At 43.1% G+C, this 17,469-nt stretch overlaps 1 protein-coding gene across 2 annotated transcripts in view; it reads left to right on the forward strand.

Moving 5' to 3' along the window:
• The window catches only part of RGS12 (regulator of G protein signaling 12), a 167,767-nt gene that overhangs the window by 41,677 nt on the left and 108,621 nt on the right, over nucleotides 1-17,469 (forward strand). The window lies entirely within an intron of this gene.

The following is a 17,469-nucleotide window of genomic DNA, read 5'->3' on the forward strand; positions in this document are numbered from 1 at the left end:
ATGTACACACTCTAGTGATATGTCTTCTAAAGGTTTACAATAGTTGTAAGTCACACAATTGTGCAGGTCTGTGTTTTTCCCAAGAGGCATGACATCAGGACCAATGTGCAACAAATATGTAATTGGTTTACCTGGTGTAAATGGCGCTGTTCTCCTAAATCCGGCGTTGTTTTTCTTTTGTTTCTGCACCTCTGTGTTCCTGAGATATGAGTTTTTCTTTACTGTTCGTAAATTAATCTTATTAGACAACTGGGTGTGGTCCTATTGAATCCACCCATGAAGAAGTATTTTGTCATGCCACGCCCACTAGGATTAAAAGACTAGATTTATATGCAGGGGAAAGGTGCCATATCTCAGGAACGGAGAAGCGCAGGGACAAAAGGAAAACATCGCCGGATTCAGGAAAACAGCAGCATTTACTCCAGGTACAACAATTACACATTTTTGGCAAGCAACAGGTCCTCTTTAAAGAACATTTATTGTGGTTCATACTGGGATATGGAAGGAATGCTGTGATTGGTGGAGATGGTTGACAGTAAATAGTAATATAAAAAATAAGAAAATATATAGGTTTCTTTAAAGTAGTATTTCTTCACTGGGCTTCTTACTTAAGATGCTGTGGACATGGCGCCTTGTCTGAGGAGATATAGCATATGGGCTTTAGTGCTAAAGAAGTTCCCTTTAATAATTCAGACTCCGAGCTCATGTTTATGCAGTGTATAAATCCAATCTTATCCTACTATTACCGCCAAGCATCAAAGCGGATGACTGCAGCTCGTACCCTCCACCATGTGAAGAATATTTATACCAGAAAATGATGATTATGATATAATAGCCCCAGATAACCGGCAAAAGCCGGAGAAACATTGTTGTTCTCGGCATCTGTATCTTAAAGATAAAGTTCTGGTCAATATTATTGGCACCGCTGAATTAATGATATGATCTAATGATATAATGTACTCCAGGTAAAATCTCTTCCAAAATAAATCGGTGAGCGAAACTGCTCGGTTATATATAAACTTACATGAATGATGCAGAAATGCTCAAGACCCAAATAAAAAAAATAAAAAAAAGTTAAAACCTTTAACCCCTTAGTGACGGAGCCAAATTTTTTAAATCTGACCAGTGTCACTTTATGTGGTAATAACTCTGCAATGCTTCAACAAATCCCAGTGATTTTGATATTGTTTTTTCGTGACACATTATACTTTATGATAATGGTAAATTTAGGTCAATATGTTTGGTGTTTTTTTATAAAAAATATCAACAATTTGAGAAAAATGTAAAAAAATTTGCAATTTTCAAAATTTGAATGATTATCCCTTTAATCCAGATGGTCATACCACAGCAAACCATTAATAAATAACATTTCCCCCATGTCAGCTTTACATCAGCACCATTGTAAAATGTTGTTTTATTTTGTTAGCATTTTAGGAGGATTAAAAATGTAGCAGCAATTTTTCATGTTTTCAAGGAAATTTTCAAAATGTATTTTTTTAGAGACTTCTCCATGTTTGAAGTGACTTTAGAGGTCTCATATATTGGGAAACCCCCAAACGTGATACCATTTTTATATCAGCACCCCCTGACGTATTGAAAACTGCAGTCATGTAGTTTATTAACCCTTCTGATGCTTTACAGGAATTAATGCAAAGTGGCATGACAGAAATGAAAATGTGTATTTTTACCACCTAAATGCCGCTAACTTCTGAACAGATTACTACAGCCGTTAGATTCTTAGGCCACTATTTGGTTGTGAATTGCCATGACAAACATCAGGACCACAAAATCATGATCTGGGGGCACCAATTTGGATAAAGAGGAAGCCCTCACACTCTTTTAACCATTTATAATGATGTAGTCACTATTGACAGCAGCATCTAAGGGGTTAAACAGATATGGACGGTGCAAACACTGATCGTGGCTGATGCAGCAAGTTGTCAGCTATAGTGTACAGCCGACAGCTGCTGGATTGTTACCTGTATGGGGAGACTATTCTTTTATATCTCAGGTCCGTTAAGACGTATTGGCGGTCATTAAGGGGTTAAAAGAAAAAAAGATATAAAATTGTAAACAATGTCAGCACATGATTAATGGCACCTGCTGTTCACAGTGAAGCAAAGGACAAAAGCAGATTAATCTGTAATTAGAAATTAAAAGGGAATTCGTCAGCAGATTTTTACTATGGAATTTGACAGCAGCATGAGGTAGGGGTAAAGTGCCTGATTCCAGTGATGTTTCAGTTACTGGGCTGCTTGCTGCAGTTTTGATAGAATCCTTGTTTTCTCTGCTTTAGATGTAGCAGGGCTCGGAATGCTGAGCCCTGTATAACCCCGCCCACACCACTGATTGGCAGCTTTCTGTGTACATTGTCATCGAGCTGCCAATCAGTGATGGGGGCGTGGTTGCAAGATTAGTCTTACTGCTTTGCTCACGACACCTATTCCTCTAATGATGATCTTCTTCTGATAAAACACTGATTGTATTGAATCTACAGCAAGCTGCTGAGCAAGTGACACATCCCTGGAATCGGGTTCTCAAACCCTACTTCATGCTGCTGTCAGATTACTGAGCAGAAATCTGCAGAAAATTCCCTTTAACACCTCCATACCCACTTAGATAATTTGGCCAAATGATCCGATTCCGGCAGGATAGGCCGACAATCTAATGTGTATGAGGGCCATTATACTCTACTATAGGCGGCTCTGGACCCCGGGAGTGAGGGTGAGTAAAAGCTTAGTTTGTTTGTTTTGTTGCCCACCTTAGCATTTAGAGCAGTAATCTTTAAAAGAGGACAACCCCTATAATCACCTCATGAATGATGGTTTTGATGCTTAAAAAGTTCCATTGTATTCCCTGGTCGTTCTTCACAATGGCAAAGACAAAAAGAAGTTTGAGTAGAAATGAGATCACCAAGCACAAGCAGTCTAAAAGGTACAAGGCTATCTCCAAAGACTTTGGCATCGTGGCTTCAGTAATTCACAATGTTGTGAAGAAGTTTACTACTTATCGAAGAGTTCAGAATCTTCCAGGACATGGTGGAAAGGCAGAGGATAGTGTTGGTTTGTGATGAAAATTGGCGATCCTGCTCCATTAAGCCCCAGTGAAGAGGGAGAACAATGGTCCTTTCTTTGTTGTAACCTGACCACTCGGGAGATTAAAGCCGGGTTTTGGCGCCCCATTTTTGGACCAGACTGGTACATGTAAATGTCGGCAGCTACTGCACCCATCCGTAATGTGGATTAACATCTGGATCTGTACGTGGAGCCAGTCACGACCAAAATTCACGCATGTTACTGACCCGTTTCTTTTCTCATACGGCCACCAAAGGGTTTGACATTCTTCTGCATCGCAATGCAAGCCGGAATCCTGGCCTCTTCTCTGCTACATTATGTTGACCTCAAGTTTGGGCCAAGGAAATGGTAATGTTTTTTTTTTTTACTACCTAAAACCACAAGGCAGGGAGAACTACTGTACGGGCGGCTTCTTGGGTGCACGTGGATTCTGGACCACACTTAGTTCACCTGGTGCGAAGACCGAGATGGGAGATAACCGTGCAATAAAAGAAAAGCATAAAGAAGCCAGACATGTCCTAAATATTAAAACGGATAGCTGTTTTTGTTTTTGGTTTGTGTTTTTTTGGGTGATGGGATGGTAAGCGGGATGGTTGGGCATTGAGAATTCCTTGCCCCTCTGCCTGTGTCGGTCCTCTCTGTTCAGTAACCTGGGCCTGATCGGATGGACAAAAGAAAAACATGATTTCCTAAAATCAAATATAAACTGTTAGTAATACAATAAAAGCCTCCAATTAACCTTTGTGAATGTTAATGTGTTCCAGCATGGCGACAGCCGCGCTCCGCTGAGCCGCTTTCCTCAGTACGGATGTAAGTGTGGATGAAACATGACCCAGGTTCAAGAAGTCCATTACTCTTCTCGAAATAATTCCATTGTTTTCTGAACATCAAGAAACTTTGGGGGAAAATGGCACTACTCAGGCTAAACTCACACACGTATAGTGATCTCCACCGAGCACGATGTCGGGAGTTTGTCAGAATCCACAAAAAACAGGACTCGCGACAGAGCCATTCACTAGTATGAGGCCTTTGGGGTCAGAGTAGTCACTGACTGACCTCCGCCCAGGGAGTATTTGTCTTCTTCAGACATACACGAAAATGTAACAGGCCAGGTTTTGTGCACACTGGAGAAAAGACGGGTTTCTGTCTGAATCCATTTTATTTTTTCAGGGATAACGTCAGAAACCATTATGTAGAACAGTGTATGTGTGTGACCCTAGACTCATGTAGACCTGCTGAGTATAGCGTCTTATTGACAATTCTGTACGGAAATAAAAGCATATAGGTACTCTCTCCAAAAGGGAAAGAAAACTATACGTCTAATGCAAACTATAGAGGTAGCGATTGTGCAAGTCACGGGTGGGCAATGAATTCTCCCACGGGGCCACATGAGAGACCGTGACTGTTGTGGAGAGCCAAACCAATAGGCTGAAATGAATTCTGCTCAATATTAATATTATTGATAATTACCATATATTAATTGTATCACCTAATAATGAGCAGCATTAAGTGTGCTGACATCCCCCATATATCGTTTGAACCCCAATACAGCCCCTTCTATATATCGCATGAGCCCCCTCAGCCCCTTATATACTGTAAGAGCCCCCACACAGCCTCCCCATATACTATAAGATCCCTCACACAGCCTCCCTATATACTGCATGAGCCCCCATAGCCTCCACGTGTCCAGGATGAGGCCCCCACAGCCTCCCCATGTCCAGGATGAAACTCCCATAGCCTCCCCATGTCCAGAATGAGGCCCCCACAGCCTCCCCATGTCCAGGATGAGACTCCCATAGCCTCCCCATGTCTAGGATGAGGCCCCCCCACAGCCTCCTCATGTCCAGGATGAGGCCCCCATAGCCTCCCCATGTCTAGGATGAGGCCCCCCACAGCCTCCCCATGTCCAGGATGAGACTCCCATAGCCTCCCCATGTCCAGGATGAGGCCCCCACAGCCTCCCCATGTCCAGGATGAGGCCCCCACAGCCTCCCCATGTCCAGGATGAGACTCCCATAGCCTCCCCATGTCCAGGATGAAACTCCCATAGCCTCCCCATGTCCAGAATGAGGCCCCCACAGCCTCCCCATGTCCAGGATGAGACTCCCATAGCCTCCCCATGTCTAGGATGAGGCCCCCCACAGCCTCCTCATGTCCAGGATGAGGCCCCCATAGCCTCCCCATGTCTAGGATGAGGCCCCCCACAGCCTCCCCATGTCCAGGATGAGACTCCCATAGCCTCCCCATGTCCAGGATGAGGCCCCCACAGCCTCCCCATGTCCAGGATGAGGTCCCCACAGCCTCCCCATGTCCAGGATGAGGCCCCCACAGCCTCCCCATGTCCAGGATGAGACTCCCATAGCCTCCCCATGTCCAGGATGAGGCCCCCACAGCCTCCCCATGTCCAGGATGAGGCCCCCACAGCCTCCCCATGTCCAGGATGAGGCCCCCACAGCCTCCCCATGTCCAGGATGAGGCCCCCACAGCCTCCCCATGTCCAGGATGAGACTCCCATAGCCTCCCAATGTCCAGCCAAACATCCTATACACATGGAAAAATGAACACCACATACTTGAAATGAACGTCACATTCCCCTGACGCTCTGCTTCTGCTCCTGTCTCTGTGCCTCCGGTGCGCTGACTCTGCACAGTACACAGCTGACGCGATGATGTGACGTCAGCTGTTTCACTATCTGATTGGTGGAGGAAGTGCCTTCCTCCACCAATGAAGTCAGTGCAGATGGAGACAGCGAGCGGGTCGGCGTGGGAGGGTACGGTGCCCATGTGCCACTGTTTTACAGCCCCTCAGCTGTCTCGGTCCGCTGGGTGGACTGGGACAGCCAGAGGATCGGATGTGACCCGCAGGCCACACTTTGCCCAGGTCTGGTGTACGTCAATGACTATTTACCGAGCCTAGCATCGTGACGAGGAAGCCATTTCTAGATACTTGCCCCTCATCAGTAGAGAGCAGAGTTTGGGTCACAGATTTAGTCACCTTTGACATGGTGGGAAAAAAAAAGACAACCAGGGAAGTTATTTGCATTGATTTACTTAAAGAGGCTTGTCCAGAAATAGAGTACTTATTGTTTAAAGGAAGCCCTGTATTTATCATCAGCTATAGTGCTAATCTGCAGATTTATCCATGTATTTAAAGCAGTATTTAACAGTCTACACACCCCTGTTGAAATACTAGTTTTTTTTGTCATGTAAAAAAACCTGATTATAATTCCCTCTACCTTGACTAAAACTCCAGTTCCAGCTTCCGAAAAACAGCCCAGCGCATAGTGATGCCTCCACCATGCTTCACTGTGGTTATGGTGTTCTTTTGGTGATGTGTAACGTTGGCTTTGTGCTAAACATACCTTTTGGAATTATGGCTACAAAGTTCAACTTTGGTCTCATCAGACCCTAACATGTTTTCCCACATGTTTTTGGCAGACTTGATTTAGGTTTTGGTAGAGCCATAACATTTTTATTTTTTGGTCAATAGGGCCAGGTGAGGGCTTGTTTTTTGTGGGACGAGTTGGTTGTACTTTTGAAAGACACCATTGGTTTTAACATATCATGTACTGGAAAATGGGAAAAAAATTTCAAGTGCAGTGACATTGAAAAAAACGTGCCATTCCACAAATTTTTTTTTTCTCTTAACCATGTTCACTAAATGCTAAAACTGACCTGCCATTATGATTTTCCAGGTCATTACGAATTCCTAAACTCCAAACATGTATAGGTTCTTTTTTATTTAAGTGGTCAAAAACATCAATGTATGGTAAAAAAAAAAACAGAAAAAAAACGCCATTTTCCGAGACCCGTAGCATCTCCGTTTTTCATGATCTAAGCTTGGGTGAGGGCTTATTTTTTTGCACGCTGAGCTGCCATTTCTATTGATACCATTTTGGTGTAAATACAATCTTTGTTCACCCATTATTGCATTTTATTGCAATGTAGCGGCGACCAAAAAAATGTAATTCTGACGGTTTTAATTTTTTTCTTGTTACGCCGTTTACCAATCAAGTTAATTCATCTTTTAATTTGATGTATCGAGAATGGGGAGAAAGGGGGGTGGTTTGAACTTTTATATTTCTTCATATTTTTAAAAACATTTTTAACTTTTTGCATGCTTCAATAGTCTCCATGGGAAACTAGAAGCTGTACTACTTCAATCACCTGTGCTACATAGAGGCGATGATTAGATCACCTGTGTGTAGCAGAAATGCTCACTTGCTATGATCGCCGACCACCGGGCGGCACTCATAGCAATCCGGCTATGATAACCGTAGAGGTCTGCTTCAGACCTCTGGTTGTCATGCTGACCCATCGGTGACCCGCGATCATGTGACGAGGTCACCGATGGGCGGGATTTACAATGCACTTCTGGTAAGCGCCAGTTAAATGCCGCTGTCAGAAATTGACAATGTCCTTTAACTAGTTAACAGCCGCGGTTGGATTGCGCTTCCACCCACGGCTGTTGTGGGCACCTGTATATATCAGCTGACACGTGCCTGGAAAGGTGCGGCTGCGTCCGATATTGCCGTACTATTATGCCCGTTGTTGGACAGAGGCTAAGCCACTTGATGACTCTCTTCACAGTGTTCCATGATCTATTTAATGCCGTGGAAAACATTTTTGTACCCTTGCTGTGTGGTAATCTGTTTTACGGACTATGGTTTTTGCTGCAAAGTGCAACTGAAAAAATGTCAGGAAAATCCTACTAGAACAGCTAAACTTTATATAGGGTTAGTCAGAATCGCTGTGCACCAACTAAGATTTAACACAAGTATAAATGTGACTGGCTAATCCTGAACACAACCACGTCTCAAGGTATGAGGGCGTTCACACTTATGCAACCACATTATTGTAGTTTTATTATTTCTATTTCATTCCTCAAAATGATTTGTTTGTTTCTCCATGGATTTGTATGTACTATGGGTGGCATAATTGTTCTGAAACGAGTCTTCTTGATTCTTTTTATTACATGATGGAAATATTTTAACAAGAGTGTATAAACTTATATATCCAGTCTATATGTGGCTTTTAGTTGGAAGTGTGGTTGAAGGGAGAAAATTAAGTTACAGTACTTTCTCCCTTCACCCTGACCAAATACTGAACGTGGCCTAATGCTTCTAGTGTGCAGGGGCGTGATTACAGTGTGATAACTGATCATCGCTGAATCGAGTGGCTGCAGGGAGAATATAACTTTATTTTCTCCCTGCACCTACACTTGCTGTTAGAAAGCCGCATCTATATAAAACTGTATTTACCTGCAGATTAGCTTCATGGCCGCAGCTAAATGCAGATTTATTTATTCTTTGCCTGCCTTACATTTTCATTGTTTTCAAGATCTTTGCTTTTGTTTTGTTTTTTTATACCTCATCTCCTTTCTGGATAAATGGAGGGTCACAGAGAGAGGGAAAATCAGCAGTATGTGCATAAAGCATAAAGTAGATTGTGCCTTCCAGCAGTCGTATGGTAATAGCGTATTTACAGCGCTGGGACAAACGGCACAATGTGGATGATTCCATACTTTATACACCAGAAGTTTCCGATAGCAATGATGATGTGTACTGGGAGAATAGCTATAAAATCCATGTTGTTGTTGTTGTGTTCTGGATGATACGTTCTCTCCACAGCTCGTTCTGTAGTGTTCGCCGTGCCGAGATCAGTGCTGAGCAGCATACGGAATTCCGAGCCACCACCAGACTGCGAAATAACACTGCACAAATAGAGGAAGCTGATTATTCTCCAGCGACAGCTCCACAATTTGCTCATCCTGTGTAAGATTATAAACATGTGGCGCTTTCTTCCAGAACCAGCCCCACTCTTGTTTGTAGGTTATTTCTGATATTCCAGAGACTGGACATGGATATGAGTAATGATGTCTACGGAGAAAATAGCCACATCTTTCTGATCTCGTACAATACTCGTCAATTGAAGTTGAGCAAAATTATTTGCAGAGCCACATCCGTGGTTGCCATACCAGAGCCCTGCGAGCCTCCTCACTGGCGCCCTTTCTGATGTCTGGTGCAATAACATGTCCCTACTAATCAGAAGATGTGCCGAGGTTGCCGGCAGGTAGGAGAAGGTCGGCAGGGCTCCGGTCCAGCAGCCATTGACTACAGATGTGGCCATTGGACCAGGGTCCTGCAAATCTTTTTGCCCAACTCTATCATGAACACAACTTAGTTTACAGCCTACATATAGAATAAACCTACTGTTTATTTTTTTTAGTGTTTGTACCTTGTTTTACTGAGCTAAAATCTGCCTATTTACATTACATTCCCCGTGCCTGCCTAGTTTTGGCAATACAAGGATGCAATATTGTTCCAATACAGCAGAGCTCAGAGAGCTGCAAAATGTGGGTGAAAAACAGGATGCAACTCAGGATCAGTAATGTATGTATACAGTGAGTGCACCAGCAGAATAGTGAGTGCAGCTCTGGGGTATAATACAGGATATAACTCAGGATCTGTAATGTATGTACACAGTGACTGCACCAGCAGAATAGTGAGTGCAGCTCTGCAGTATAATACAGGATGTAACTCAGGATCAGTAATGTAATGTATGTACACAGTGACTGCACCAGCAGAATAGTGAGTGCAGCTCTGCAGTATAATACAGGATGTAACTCAGGATCAGTAATGTAATGTATGTACACAGTGACTGCACCAGCAGAATAGTGAGTGCAGCTCTGGAGTATAATACAGGATATAACTCAGGATCAGTAATGTAATGTATGTACACAGTGACTGCACCAGCAGAATAGTGAGTGCAGCTCTGGAGTATAATGCAGGATATAACTCAGGATCAGTAATGTAATGTATGTACACAGTGTCTGCACCAGCAGAATAGTGAGTGCAGCTCTGGAGTATAATACAGGATGTAACTCAGGATCAGTAATGTAATGTATGTACACAGTGTCTGCACCAGCAGAATAATGAGTGCAGCTCTGGAGTATAATACAGGATGTAACTCAGGATCAGTAATGTATGTACACAGTGACTGCACCAGCAGAATAGTGAGTGCAGCTCTGGAGTATAATACAGGATATAACTCAGGATCAGTAATGTAATGTATGTACACAGTGACTCCACCAGCAGAATGAGTGCAGCTCTGGAGTATAATACAGGATGTAACTCAGGATCAGTAATGTAATGTATGTACACAGTGACTGCACCAGCAGAATAATGAGTGCAGCTCTGGAGTATAATACAGGATGTAACTCAGGATCAGTAATGTAATGTATGTACACAGTGACTGCACCAGCAGAATAGTGAGTGCAGCTCTGGAGTACAAAACAGGATGTAACTCAGGATCAGTAATGTAATGTATGTACACAGTGACTGCACCAGCAGAATAGTGAGTGCAGCTCTGCAGTGTAATACAGTATGTAACTCAGGATCAGTACAATAACGTGTGACTCAATCAGCAAAATAGTGATTGTAGGTGTGGATTATAGTGCATGTTGTATCTCACAATCAGTCGAGTACTGCATGTACACCATGACGCCACCAATAGAGTAGTGAATACAGCTCTTGTAATTCAGGATCAGTAGAGGTAAAGTATTTACAAAATGATCGAACTTTTAGGTAAATATGGGTCTTGTAAAATGGTTCTCAAGGGTGATATGACCAGAATGTTGTTCTAATTTTCATTAAAAATACAATAGGTTCCTAATATGTATGGAAATAAGTATTTGATCCCTTGTATATGAGCATCTCTGCACAGGTCTCTGCACAGGTCTCTGCACAGGTCTCTGCTCATTCCTCGTACGTGTCATAGAGGGGTTACTGCTGTATCGCACCGGAGACGTGCAGCAAATAAAACTGTCCGATATTTATCAAACGTCAGAATGACGGTAGCGGAATCCATTATAAAGATTAATAGCGCGGTACGACATGATTGATACAACTGGAAACATCAGTACATCTCTGAGTAAGAGACATTCATTCATCACTGCAGAAGAAAAAATTAATTAACTGTACAAAGCAGTGCAAGGATTTCATTAGTTGGATTTGCAGCATTCTCAGTATTTTTATTATTTGTGTTTTTTTATTATTTATTTTTGGGGGATAAATGAAATAAATTATCTGCGTGCACTGAACAGAAACCTCATTTTAAAATAACCTTTTAGGCCATTTTTTTTAATTTAATAAGCGATACAGATGGCATCTTTTTTTACCCTGATGACCCAACTCATCTATATATTTTATCAACCGCCCCTTGATTTGAATGAGAACTGGTGTAATGCTTTATTTGTCCTATTGTGGCGCTGCAGAGATGTTGAAAATTTGCTGCTGGCTCTCATACACAATAAGGCTAATTATATGGGGTCCTGTGACCTGATACCCTGTTATTAGCTAATTTATGGGAATGGTCCAACAACTAGTATAATATATTTTTTTTTACCTGTTTTCTCATATTTAAAATATTCTCTTGTTGCCAAAGGGAAAACGAATCTGTCATTCCACGAGAATTTTTTCAGTCTTAGAATCGGGATGCTTGGACACTTGAGCCCATTTCACAACAGACAGTAAAGAGAGGCTCCTTTTACGGTACTAGTGTGAAATCTAGCTTGGTGTACTGACATCTAGTGGCCATCATGAATACTGCAATATCAGAATTAATTTATACATACATGGATTGTCATGCAAAATAGTGCTCAGTTCTGCAACCTCCTTATTATTATGTCCCCTAATATAAGGGGTGCACATAATAGCGTACTGTTTGGAAACCGACATGACGGCTGTTGACATGTCGTCAGAGAGCAGAGAAAGGGCAGGGACAGACAAATACTAATGGTGTACTGTGTGTTCATCCCTGGATCCCCGATATTGGTTGGCAAAAAGAAGTTCTGGCAGATATCAACTCTGAAGCCTGAAGAATTATGAATGCTTCTCTGGAGTATTTTTTTTGCTTGCTGCCTGTGTGATTGATGAATACTGGATACAAATACTTCTAAAATTCTATTTATATAATTGGGACTATCACAAATACATTCATGTTTGATAATTATTACAATTGTTAGAGTTTTCTTTGAAAGTCCTTGGCTTGACTGCACCAGTTGCTGCATTAGGCTACGTTCACATTTGCGGTCGGCGCCGCAGCGTCGGGCGCCGCAGCGTCGCCGCATGCGTCATGCGCCCCTATATTTAACATGGGGGCGCATGGACATGTGTCGCACTTGCGTTTTGCGCCGCATGCGTCCCTGCGGCGCCCGCGTCCGGGCGCAGAGGACGCAGCAAGTTGCATTTTTGCTGCGTCCAAAATCAATGAAAAAAAGGACGCATGCGGCGCAAAACGCAGCGTTGTGCATGCGTTTTGCTGCGTTTTTGTTTGCGTTGTGCGTTGCGGCGCCGACGCTGCGGCGCACAACGCAAATGTGAACGTAGCCTTACTAAACATCCAAGGGCTCATGCACGGCCATATTTTCGGTTCAAGTGCAATCTGACAAAACATCAGATCGTACTCTGACTACGGGGCCGTGCACATGTCAGATTTTTTTTCCATGAACTGTATATAAAAAAAAAAAAAAAACATAGCTGCAAAAAAAATTAATAAAGTGCTTTTTGTACTGGACGTATAATGTGTCCCGGAATACAGAGGAAAAAAAAGCATGCGGATTTGTATACCTGCAGTAACTAGGTTTGGCCACTAGATGTCACCTTTGTAACTTTAATAAGTAAAATGACCCCCAATCACTTCTGTACAGTGAAATGTCCCGTCTTGTGTTCAATGCTGCCTCTCAGAATGCTGACATTTTTTTTTTTTCCATGTGTGGTTTTCTTACATTAACCTTTCTGCACACAAAATGCATCAATAAGGAATTATTTTATTTAGGAAGATACCAGAACGCTGACCTGAGCGTTGCCATAAATATAATTTATTCTGATTGCTTTGCACTCCAGAGCGGAGCGTGCGGCCGCATAGGAATACATGGAGCTGCATGCTCCGCTCCCAAGTGCCGGCGGCAGAGCCGGGTGTTACCATGCGAGACTCGGCCGTATTTCACGCAAGTATGAGCCCTAACATTGGTAATAGGGAACTCTAGGCAATTAAGTGGGCTTTTGAAGAGTGGTGACATTTTCTGGAAGGGGCAGTTCATCCGGTTATGGTAATCGCTGATCATAAATCTTTTATATTTGTAATCCGCTAAGCATCTGACGCCGTGACAGGCAAGATGATTGTCGTTTTTCACCAGATTCAACGTTTTGTGACGTATAGACTGGGCAATAAGAGCCTACGTCTCCTGGGGGTGGAGATAATTACTAACCGGTTCCTATAGTACAGAAAAGGGTGGTTATTGCATCTATATGTTCCGATCTTGAGAACGAGGTGGGGGATGTCCCTGCTGCCTCTCCATACCTGTGGATCTCCAGTTTCGAAAGTTTTTCTAAGTGAACATCATGATTCGATCTTGGCCAGACATCCTGGTAGTAAAGCCACCACAATTCTCCTTACTCTGTGTATTTGTGGTCTGACGTGCACAAGGATGTTTGGGAGTATGTGTCTGCCTGCAGTGTTTGTGCAGTTTCCAAGAACCCTCATACTTGTTCGTCTGGGTCTCTCCAACCATTGCCGATTCCCAGTAGACCTTTGACTAACTTATTGGTAGATTTCATCACTGCTCTACCTGTATCTGCAGGTAATACAGTTATTTTGGTGGTGGTGGACAGATTCAGCAAGAGGTCTCATTTCATTGCACTACCTGCTTTACCCAATTACAAGACCTTGGCGTAATTTTTTATCAAAGAAATTGTGAAATTATATGGGATTCCTACAGATATTGATTCTGATCAGGAGTGCAATTTATTTGCTAATTTTGGAAAGCGTTTTGTGCCGTGAGTCTGTTGGTAAGTGCTCGTTCTTCGTGGCATACGGGTTTTATCCTCCGTTCTGCTGTTTTATTAGCAATCGTTCTTCAGAAGTACCTGAAGAGGAACAGTTTTCATTATCCATTACATCTGTGTGGAAAGGGGTTCTGAATAATTTGAGGTTCCAAATACAAGTGTGGCTGATCGGAGACATTTGGTGGGTCCAGACCGGTGTGTTGGTGATTTGGTGTGGTTGTCCTCGAGGAACTTTGAGTTGAAGGTTCCTTGTTGGAAACTTTGACCCGGGTTCATCGGTCCTTAAAAGATTGTGGCTGTTGTCAATCCTGTAGCATTCTGCCTTGTTTTGCCACCCACTTTTAGGATTCATAATATGTTTCACCTGTCTCTACTCAAAAAAATACGTTGCATCCTCTGAACCATCACCACCTCCCCGTTCATTGTTGATGGGAATTTGAAATTTCAGGTTGATTCTCGCTTGGTTTGTCAGTCTCTTCAGTATCTAGTACACTAGAATGGTTATGGTACTGAAGAGAGAATGTGGGTACCATCAGCATCTGATGTCCATGCGGTCTTTTCACTCTGCACACCCTGATAGACCTGGCCCTGAGGTTCTGAAGGCCCTTCCTAGAAGGGGGATACTGTCTATGGTTTACCACGACAGAGAGGGGCCAGAAGACCGCATTGTCTGATTTCACATATTCCTGCACTAATTAGAAGCACTTCAACCTTCATATTAAATAGTGCAGGTTTCTGCTAGCAGTGTAGGTGTTAATCTGTTCAGTTGAGAGTTCCTGGAGCTCTCCTGCTTTCTCAGCTGTTCAGTGTTGGTAACTCTCCTCTGCTATATATACTTGCCTTTGGCAATCGGTGACTGCCGGAGTTAGTTTCATACTGCCTGGTTCTGAAGGTGTTGGTTGTTTGAGTAGGCGTTTGAAGTGTTGTTCAGAAGACTGTTGCTTGCTGATTTCTGTGTGCATATCCTTATCCTTTGTTTTTTCCTTTCTTTTACTTCCCATTGTTCCACTCTGTTTGTGAGTGCATATTTGTATGATTGGTATTTTAATTTATCCTTGTACGTCTTCCCTTGTTAGTCTGTTTTTTGTATTCTTATACACGACATGGAATGGACTGGATGATGGAACCACTGTGCCGTGATTCGAAGAAAGCCTGGAGGGGCTTTACTAGGTGCCTCACCATGTCCGACTTCGGATGCACGGCTGCTGACGATACCGCGATCTGAGGAGGAACAAGGGAGGTGGGACCAGCTCTATACCAGGACTGACCTTGGGTAGATGGCAGCTGACCCCAAAGGGACAGGAGGCAAGAATGTCCAGGGATCGTAGACTTGGCAAGCACAGGCAGGCACGGCTGATGGACTGGAAGGTGGGCACGGCTCATGGGCATGTAGGCTGGCATGGCTGGTGGGCAGGTATGCAGAAATGCGAGCACTGGGACCTGAGAAGTAACAAGAGTGTTATAAACAAACTTGCAATGTTGCACATGCACCTCCCATCAAGTGGATGTGCCTTATATAATGAGTGTTTCCCTGCCAGTCCCTTTAAGAGCACGCTGGGCGTCAGCAGCCGGAGCTGTAAGTGCAGGAAGGAGGCCGTGGCTGTGAGTGAGTCGGCTTCTTTGCCGGGCAAGAGTCGGAAGGCAGAGGGGACAGATAAAGGCTGATTTAGGAGCTCAGCAAGGCACATGGCCCTGGCATCTTCACCATCAGAAGTAATCCAGGGAGCAGGGATAGCCAAGGTGCCCCTAACCCTGGGATATCCTCAAAACATTACTGTGACAGGAAGTTTTTTTACTTTTAACAATCCTTTTGTTTGGTAAAAATGACCCAGCATTGATTCGCTGCTGGTTATCCAGGTACTTTGGACCTGCAGCGATCAGCTGCAAACTCTGTGAGAGCCAAGTGTTAATTTCTTCTACAGTGCCTTCAGAAGAAAATTAAAGTTTTACATATTACCCTTTTCAAATAAATGGATTTTTGTGTATCGTTCTCCAATCTGGTGATTTGATGAGCTCTTGAATGAAGAATCCCTCTCCCCCTTTATTAACTTACAGTTCCTTTAAGGTATTTGAGAATTGGTTTTGTAAACTTTCAGTTCTGTCTCTTGCGGGACTTCCAGCCTCGTTTCTACTCTACAGGGGATTCCTTACATGAGATTACATAATGCATTTCTTATGCCAAATGTGGAAGTACTATATTGAGCAGACATCCCTTTTATAATAATGACTTTTATCTTATAGGAATACAGAGTTATTTATGTTTTATTAATGTGTAACTCAATATGTAGTAAGAAATAATATATGGCCCTCTGAAAAAATGGATAAGGGGCCTGAGTAGCGTTCCAATCTGTACCGGTAAGTAGATGAAAACTCGGCACTTGGGTAGGTGTAATGAAGAAAGGGTTCATGCAGTCCAAAAAATCCAGAGTGATACTAACATTTCAGTCTTATCTGTACTTTCATCAGAATGATGCAGATCACTGTGTACAGCGCTACACGGCCAGCGACATCCATCCTCCAGCATTATTCTGATCAAGATCCAGACATAGGTTGGAAACATTAATATAATTTTGGATTGCATGAATAAATACCCAGAGGTGGTAAGCACCTGCTGCCCTACTCATTGCGCTCACCCCTCTACTCTCCCCAGTTGCGGGCTGTCTCGTGGAGTTGCCTCTTGTAGCATTTTTCTACACTGCTGCACCCTCCTGCTGCTGACAAGTGTTCACCTTTCTATAGGCATATGCAGCCATTGTGTCCTGCAGAGGGGAGATCCTCTGGCCTATCCCCAAGCAGTATTGGGTTTATTAGGCAGCTCCTCCCACCACTCCTCGCCTGATCTAATCGCCTGATCTAATGTTCTAGTTCAGTTTCTGTCTAGATTCCTGTAAGGTGCTTTTTTGTATTGTCTCTCTCCTGTTTTCTGACCCAATTTGCATACCCGTTTATCCTGACCGTGGCTATGTATATTGAACCAGTGCTGCCTGCTATGTCCTCGCATTGCCTTACTACGTCTTTGCATCCATCCAACTGTACTTCTTACCTGTGTCTGTGACCCTCCGGTCAGCTGTATAGGTCCTCAATTTAAAAGCAGTGGACAACCTCTTTAAGTACACCTTCCCACCTGCTTGGTTTCTATAATAAGGAATGGGTAGAAAAAGGTAGCGGCCCTTGTCTAGCCAAGGTGTGGCCCCAATATTATGCGGTTTTCATGTACTTGTTAATGTGTGTGCTTTTTTTTTTTTTTACAGGTAAATTACAGTTTTGCCTGACATTAAAGGGTTCTTCCCATGTTACCTATGATGGCTGAAATGGGAATATCTGACTTCAGTAACAGCCTTGCTAGCTGGGCCAGGCTGTTTACATAACTCCTGTAGAAGTGAAAGGGAGTAACAGAGTAGCACAGCACTCTATGATGTTACATAACTTGGAGTTTTTCATAACCCTATCCACTCCATATCCATATTCTCGTCTCCGCTATGAATGGTTAATTCGAGATTACCCTTTGAACAATATTTGAAAACAACACCATATTGTTTATCCATTTTT

The sequence above is a fragment of the Ranitomeya variabilis genome, chromosome 1 (genome assembly GCF_051348905.1).
Source record: "Ranitomeya variabilis isolate aRanVar5 chromosome 1, aRanVar5.hap1, whole genome shotgun sequence".
NCBI classification, from domain to species: domain Eukaryota; kingdom Metazoa; phylum Chordata; class Amphibia; order Anura; family Dendrobatidae; genus Ranitomeya; species Ranitomeya variabilis.